This window comes from Harpia harpyja, chromosome Z (assembly GCF_026419915.1).
Source record: "Harpia harpyja isolate bHarHar1 chromosome Z, bHarHar1 primary haplotype, whole genome shotgun sequence".
Taxonomy (NCBI): domain Eukaryota; kingdom Metazoa; phylum Chordata; class Aves; order Accipitriformes; family Accipitridae; genus Harpia; species Harpia harpyja.
Window position 1 is genome coordinate 12,526,411 of NC_068969.1, and position 8,528 is coordinate 12,534,938.

The window sequence follows — 8,528 nt, forward strand, 5'->3', positions numbered from 1 at the left end:
TTTTACAATAATAAAAGTGAGAGAGCACCAGGTGTGTGGGAAATGAGGGCAAATTTGTGTCTAAAAAGGCAGAGACGTTCCTTCTAATGAAGGACTGTAGAGAATATGTTCCTAATCAAACTGCTAATAATAACCTTGTTTCTATAATCTGCCTTATTTTCAGTAAAGCAGGTTTATATGTTACAGGGATTTGGGGGGTTCGGAGGGGGACTAGGCAGTGGTTTCAAACAGGTTGCTTGGTTTTATTAGCAGAGCATGTTCCTCCCTGCCTGGGTTTTGTGTCATTCTATCCCCAGGCAAAGCTGATGCTAAGTAACTATCAGGACAAAATGGAGATACTTTTCACCTATTCTGTATAGATTTAAATGGGCAAGATTCGAGGCAAAGCATTGCTATGCATAGGTTATTTAGTCTCTTTCCCAAGGGGGAGAGGCATGTGAGCAGCCTCTCTAATCAAACGCAGGCATAAGGATGTCTCTCCTCCCTGTGATGGATTTGGTGCTGCATCCAGAGCTGTCTCTCTACATGCACGAGGTAACCGTAAGTGGGTGGCGGTGTCTGTCTGCCTCTCTCCCTAGGACTTCAACTGGGAAATCTGTGTGCACAGGAGGTGCTGGGACCCAGTGCAAACATCGGAGCTACCCTGGAGATGAAGTCACATCAACAAGGTGGGAACAAGACTCTGCAGTCGGCAAAAGCAAATAGCCCCCCCTTCTCATTTCTCTCTCCTTGGCCCTGTGAAGTTGGGGGTTGCCCCACCAGTTGCAGGAGGAGCGTTGTTTTGTTCAGGGAGTACCTTCCCACCAGTATTTAATAGGCATCTAGTGGGGTTCTCCAGGGGCTCGATCAGCCCCCTCCTCTCAGAGGGGACAGCCACAGCATGCCCCGGACCTGGAAGACCCCGGCGATCAAAGGCTTTGATTCAGCAAGGTTGGGAGAGGAGATCTCTACAGCTGCTGCTGAGCTGCCTGCTTTCACCAGAGTGACATGAGGGCAACATCTTCTTCCACAGCTCTGAAAAGAAAGCTCAGAATAAAGCCAGGGTAACCCCAAAAGGTGATGGGAGCTGCCCTGGGAGCTTCGTTTTGCAAGGCTGGCCACTCACCTCCTTCTAACACACCCAGGGACAGAGAATGTCCTGGTTATCCACTTTGTCCTGGGGTCCCAGAACTTTGTAGCATGAAGAAAACCACATTTCAGTTCTTTCAGAGAACTTTAATTAAAAATCAAGGAGAAAAACCTCCATCGGGAACCAGCGAAACAGCAAAATAGGTAGACACCTCTGCCTCTAATTTATGTTAGTTTAAAACTAGTACCAAGATTGGCTTAATTACCTGGGAACAATGTATTTCTCCTGGATTGCAGATCAGCTCGTTAGCGATACACTTTTTTTACTTTCAGTTGAAATTGATAATACATCCCTCACTCAAAACATTCTCTCCCAATCACCATGGTTACTGCCAGGTTTTCCACAAGGACCCAGCATATTCATCTGTCAGGTATGCTAATGGGGAACGGACCCTGTCACACAAAGGAGCAGGCTATTCAAACATACATTTGGCAAATAATTGTACATGTCAAAAGAATGATGCTTGTTATTTGCCTAATATTATCCCCCAGAAGTGGGAAATAGTTCAGCTCTCAATGCAAAATGGCTTGCCCTTATCAAATAGGCAATTTGCTGATAATTTAGACTATTAGAGATCTTGGGGTGGGGAGACAAAGAGGGGGGGTGGCAAATGTAAGTGGCCTTTTATAATTGCACTGAAAGCAAAATGGGGCATTAAGTGCCCCGGAGGTGCAGTAACGAGGAGCATCACGGGAAACGCTGCTGGCCGATGTGAGGGGCTGCTTGCAGCCTCCCCTCTCACCTCTGTCAGGTAGCTGCTGGTGGGTGGTTAATTATAATTTAGCAGGAACACTTTTCTCAGCTGCGTTTTTTTATTGCTATTTATCTTCATGATGGGCCAATTTCCAATTTGTCTATTTCGGTAATTAAGCCAAAGAAAAATGTTACTGTAGGATTCCTCTAAGTTCCCAAGCTCCTGATGTTAGCAGCTAGAGTTGTTGAGCCTGTGCTGAAATATCTGTAGCCAAGGAAATGGAGTGTCCTTTTCTCTCACTTTGGGGCACTTAAAGTCTCTTCCCATTCAGAGTGGGTGTCTGGAAAGGCAGAGCCAGCTCGGGGGCTGAGCGACCTGCCGGAGGCAGGGGCTGTGGATGTCATCTGCAGACACTCCTGCTCCACCACAGAAAAATATCTAGCAAGGGAGTGAGACCACAAAACTCACATCATCCCTGCCATGATGGGGGGAGAAGGAAAATCCTGGAGGACTGTCCTCTAAAGGTGAAGAACTAATTAATGTCTCTAGACTGTCTGAGACTTTCAGTCTAAGTTGTAAAAGCTGCAAATATTCAGACATCTCTGTTTCTTTGAATGGGATGGGCAAAACCTCTCTCACTATCATCTCAGGGCAGCTGGGCTTTTGATTGTTTCTTCCTTTCGTAGCTTTGTAAGGAAACAGGAAAGGCCACAGGAATTATTTCTTCCTCTCCCAACCCTGCCTTTTTCCTGTCTTCCTCCATGAGCATCAGATCTGTGCAGTTACAAGGCACTGGCTGGGGATCCCAGGAGCATCGTTCACTGTAAGAATGAGTGCACGGGCATCAGCCACCTGCCTGCAGTCTCCTGTGGCATGTCCAAGCTATATACATAGTCCTTGGCTTCACTTGGCATCCTCCGTGCCACGTCCTGTGAAGAGACAGCTTCCTACCAATCCCAAATGTGCACCAAACACCAGTGACTTTCAGGTGGGTGTGAGCTCAGGTTAGATACCATGACCTAGAAGCAAAAGGCACTTTTGTGGCTTCCCTTAACTGCGTGGTTCCCCTCCAGCTTGCCTGGTCTACAAAGAGCAGCATTGCTGACAGCAGGCTGGGATGGCGCAGCACAAAGATGCTCTCAGCATGTGACATTATTTGCTGGATTAGGATTTTCCTCGATTGTGGATCCTGATTGCTGAGCCCCCTTGTGCTTGCTGTAAGGGTGAAATGCAGTTTATTTGCCTTGGGGAGGATGGGGAGACCTCCCTCCAGACTATAAAATCGACTTCTGTTGCACTGGAGAGGCCAGCCCTTAAAATGCACATGGAGGAGGCAAGGAAATGTATGGTTAGGAAGTTGAGTTTAGGGGATGACTAGTAAATTTTGTGTAGGATGAGAACCAAGAGGGGTAATGGTTTGCTACCCCATGGTGTTTGTTGTACAAAACACTAATTTTATAATGAGCAGAAAGAACAGAAAGAAAAAAAGCAACAACTAGCAAACGACCTAATCGGCTATTAAAATATTTCCAAGCAGTGAAATTAATACAATTCCCAACTCATAACTTATTTGCCTCTGTACAAAATTAACATAGATAAATAAATTAAAAAAAATAACCTCATCCAAACTGCTTCATAATAAAATGTGATCATAGCAATAATAAGATGCTTCAGTGCATGAATTTGGTTGTATTAATTCACCCCTGGTGTAATTGACAGCTCTCAGCCTTCAGCTTTCCTCTGAACAGTGTACTACAGCTGAATTATTATACCTGGCACTTCAGACTCTTCCACATCTCATTGCCTAATTGTGTTCTCTTCTAGTAGGTGAGTGTTAAACTCAGACATTAAAGGATCTTTGCCAATTACCTGAAGCTCAACATTTGATCTGTCTGAAAATCTCACTGATCCGTGGGGGACTGCTCCTCCGTCTGCATCCTGAGTGCTTCCTTCTCTTCTTGCTTAGTGCAGTGTAAAGCAAGAGTAACTCTACTCCTGGTTTTAAGGGCATAAAAAGAGTGAATAATAGAGGGAATTCAGACAAGAAATCCAGCCCCCCCCCCCTTTCAGAATTAGTGTGAGCATTAATCCAGCAGCAGCTGCTAATTATGTAGGATTTATAGGAAAATGTATTGCTCTCTTTGTCTTCTTGCTGCTGGTTTTACAGGTGCCGTTTGACCGATGCTTCTGTGTGATACCTTGTAAAAGCAGCAGCTTTTCTGGGATTACCTCCCCATTGCATTGCTTCTCCTGCTTGTAGTTCACTGATGTGTTTCAGTCTGTGGTCACTGTAAAGCCTGTATGGCTGAGTGGTGCTTTGGAGACCCTTGTTTGCAAACCAATCAGTTAAATTAAGAAGCTTGATTCTCATTGCTGTGTGATGACATCTTCAATTTAGCTGGTGCCCCAGTGAGGAAGTAAACAAACAATAAAAGTGTCACAATTCCTTCTAGTTCCATTAGACAAACAAGAAGTTTATTCAGCATTTTGGCAAATGAAAATTTAAGCAAACTGTCAAGAGAGACGTTTTCCCCATCAGATGCTTTCTGAGAGGGGATTATAACAAGAAAGAGCTATCACCCACCATGTCATTATAAACAAAGGCTCCTGTGAACCCCTTTTATTAAAGATTAGCAGCACTGATTACAGACTCACAGGCTGAGCCAAAGACAAATTAGAATATCTTTTGCCATGGGATAACTTACACTACCTTCCTGGGCAGCGAGACTACTGCAAACAGCAGACTCCAGAGAGCAGACAATTTTCACCTCTGGCCATTCATTCTCTGCCATTTAGAAACAGCCTGGTGATCTGTCTAGACCTATTTGCTGCCAGAGACCAACACTTCATTACGCCTCCTGTCGTACGATTCCAGGTGAGACCAGTCATTCATGCGATCAGGAATACCAGATTTCGGGCATTTCTCATGGATAACCCTTAAGGCTACTTCAGAAAGTGTTGCCAAGCCAAGCGCCAAGGAGCTCTGTTCCAGCAGGGACAGACTGGGATGCTAATACAATGCTTAGCAAGCCGTGCAAATTCAGTTTTCAATGCTGTGTGGTGGCCACAGGCTTGGTGCAGACTTAGAGACCCATCAGACTGGTTGCAAGGTGCTGACCTTACTGTCTTTAGCTGGTTGTCCTGGTTTTGGCTGTGATGGAGTTAATTTTCCTTCTAGTAGCTGGTATAGTGCTGTGTTTTGGATTTAGAATGAGAATAATGTTGATAACACACTGATGTTTCAGTTGTTGCTAAGCAGTGTTTATACTAAGTCAAGGACTCTTCAGTTTCTCATAGTGCCCTGCCAGTGAGGAGGCTGGGGGCGGGGGGGCACAAGAATTTGGGAGGAGACACAGCCAGGACAGCTGACCCAAACTGGCCAAAGGGATATTCCATACCATGTGACATCATGCTCTGTATATAAACTAGGGGGAAAGCTGGTGGGGGCCTGCTGCTCAGGAACTGGCTGGGCATCAGTCGGTAGGTGGTGAGCAATTGTGTTATGCATCACTTGTTTTGTATATACTTATTCTTTTATCATTATTATAATTATTATTATTTCCCCTTCCTTTTCTGTCCTATTAAACTGTCTTTATCTCAACCCCCAAATTTTACCTTTTTTCTGGTTCTCTCCCCTCCGTGAGCCAACGGCTGTGTAGTGTTTAGCTGCCTGCCAGGTTAAACCATGACACTAACAAACATCAGGTTCCTGCTCTTGCCCACCAAAGTCCATGCACACATATTTAAGAGATGTGTGTATATAGTCTTCCAACTGGCAAAGATATTCTGGACAGCCCCAGGGACCAAACAGAAATAGTTGCAGAAGGGATGTTAGTGCTGCCTAAATTGGCTGTGCAGACTTCCCAGTGTGATGGAGACAGCCTTTCCAGCCTCCCAGATGGGGTTTTTGTCTTTACATGCAGCACAGGAAAAGCATGTCTTTGTGGGTAAAGGAGAAAATAGCTCCTGAAATAGTGCCCTGCGAGATCCCATGGTACCCAAGGGTACCCATGGATCACGGACACCGTGGTTTGGATCTCTGGATCCAGGTCCAGCAATCCGTATCTTTGTGAGTAATACGAGGATCAATTCTGGGCACTGGGCATGTCCCTGCAACACGTCCTTCATGCTGCTGTCCCAGCAAGGCTGCGCTGAGCCCTGGAACTGAGTTGCCGTTTCCCATTAATTGCTTATGCACAGGAGTGGGAATAGGCTCAATTTTGGCACTACCTGGGAGATAAGTGATCTCATTTCCAGCTGTGTCACAACCATGCAGGAGGCTCAGCTGCCACCATGGGAACAACCATTCCTGAGACAGCAGGGCATGCCCAAGAAGTGATGCTCCCCTAAGTGGTGTGGACTGACCTCTCCTGGATGTGAAGGACCACAGACCCACTATCCATCTCTCACAACACAGTAACTGAATAATACTGCTTCCATCTTCTCTCCCCTTCCCACCCCAGGCTCAGTGGGCTCATCTGTGGGGCAAGGATGGCAGTGAGGAACCAGTGCAGGAACTGTGGTCACATTTCAAGAGAGATGAGCAGAGTCCTGTGCACACAGGAACAGCAAAAGGGATGGAGAAGCAAAATCCTGCAAATCAAATCATGATATCATGAGCAGGATTCCTCTCTCCTCTTTCCAACGGTCTGTAAATTTGATCTGAGCTCTCAACTGGTTGTGCCAACATATTTCCAGATGGCACCTTCAGAGGACCATGTAAGATGAACCTATCCCACCTGCCTTCAGATGGGATGAATCTAGATTCCTGTAAGAAACGAATAACCAAGTATATTTGTGGTTAACCTGTAATTTCTATGACCCCCTTGAAATCCTGTTTTATTACCCTCCAGCCCTTACCCATCCCACCTGCTAACTCCTCCTCCCCCAGAGTCCATCAGACCTCCAGCTTCAGACCTACACATATTCCCCCACACAGGCAGAGACACTGCTGGCTTCGCCTCTGGTCCCCTGGGCCCATCCTAACTGCAGGATGCTCCCTGTCCCCAGCCTCAGTCCTTGCTCCAGTAACACTGCTCCGGCAGGGCCAGTACTTCTGTCCCAGCCCCTGTAGGTGCTTGTTTTTAACAAAAGCAAAACTGGCAGGGGTTCAAAACACCAGGCAGGAGCTACAATTACCAAATTGCTGCCTGTAAGCCTTCCTGGGGGTGGAGAAGGGATCGCATTTGAGATGAGGCGACACTGCAGTAACCCTGCTTCAGCTGGACACATTTGTTGGCAGGAGAGACAACAGCCATCGCAGGGTGACAGAGCCCCAGCTCCTTAGGTCCAGGAGGACCACCTGGTTCTGTAGGAAGCTGTTCTCCCGGACACTCTGCCCTCATGGGCAGGCAGGGGATGGTGTTCGGCATGAGCCTTTTTTTAGCAGCAAGAAACTCACCGTGGGATGAGCCCTGCCACTTGCATAGTCACAGCATCGGTCTTTGTTTATGTACTGAACTGATGAGCAATTAACTTGGAGACAATACATTATATGCAGAGCACAGGCCTCGTAATGTGCTTTCTATTAAGACTGCCTAACACTTCCTATTATTAGACCCCACTTTCTGTTACTTACAACTTTTCCAAATTCTAACCACTCAGGCTGAAATCTTCCCTCCTGGGTGTTGCCTCAGGCTGGACTGATCATATTTTGTGTGGAAAGTTTATATACGCCCTCGGGAAATCCCTGGTATGATTGTGCAATCTGTGCTAATGGCGCTGAATGACACACAGTGAGAAGACACGGGAAAGCCAGTAGACAATACTAATGCAAACCAGGCCATGTAATTAGGCTGAGATGGAGCTGAGCTGAAGGCAGAGGGGTCTTGTAGAGAGGCCTCTATGATTTCCCGCTGCATGCTCTTTGTTCATAATAACTAGAAGAGTGATCCCTCGTTGTCTGGTCATGTCTGGTTACATTTTCCTGGACGTAAATTACAATACAGCTTGTCTGACCTCAGTGTCATCATCCCCAGCAAATTGCAACTCGTTCTCACACTGTTATTATGGAGCACACTGCTATACAGGGGAGTCATTCTCTCTCCACCTTCCGTCACCTACGCTTTCCCATGCTCCTGAAATGGCCAGAAGCTTTCATTACTGTGTGACTGGGAAAGTGCCATGGGTTAACACAGCAAAAGGTGTGTGCCTCACAGGAAAAGGGCAACAGGTAGGGCTCTGAATCCCAGTCTTAGGGGCATGGATAGAGCTGGTCAGTAGAAAAAAACTGGAGGTGATTTGCTTTGTTTCGTCCACAATTCATCCTTAGTGGGAGAAGCATCAAGGCAAGAGGTTATAGTGAGCTCCCAGCAACAATAGCTTGAATATTTGGTAAAAGGTCTGGAGCAGAGTGATCCCCTATGATCCCCATCAAGCTGCTTCATCTCCATGTCCTAGCCAATCAGCAGCTGTCAGAGGGGATACACAGATTTAAGATCAGGCTACACAGGGCTTACAAATAGAGAAGCTAGTCACAGTGGAAGAGATACCGGTTTTGCCCACTGGGGCTGCAAGGCTGCTGTGCTGAAATGCATTGCTTTAGGCAACAGACTTGGGCTATGCTAAGGGGAGAGAGGATTTGACATACTGGGGAGGCTGACCAGGGAAAGCAAACAGACGCCTGGTGAATGAGAGATATTCCTGGGCAGGCCTTACTTCTGCAAGTCCCTGAGGTATCTGGAGGAAGGGGCGTCCTGATAGCAG

The 8,528-nt window shown here is 46.6% G+C and overlaps 1 long non-coding RNA gene across 1 annotated transcript; it reads left to right on the forward strand.

Moving 5' to 3' along the window:
* Nucleotides 1-2,490: 2,490 nt before the first annotated feature.
* On the forward strand, nt 2,491-3,823 carry LOC128137485 (uncharacterized). The gene is made up of 2 exons (XR_008233700.1): nt 2,491-2,811; nt 3,543-3,823. It is a non-coding gene; the product is annotated as an uncharacterized LOC128137485 (long non-coding RNA).
* The last annotated feature ends 4,705 nt before the right edge of the window (nt 3,824-8,528 follow it).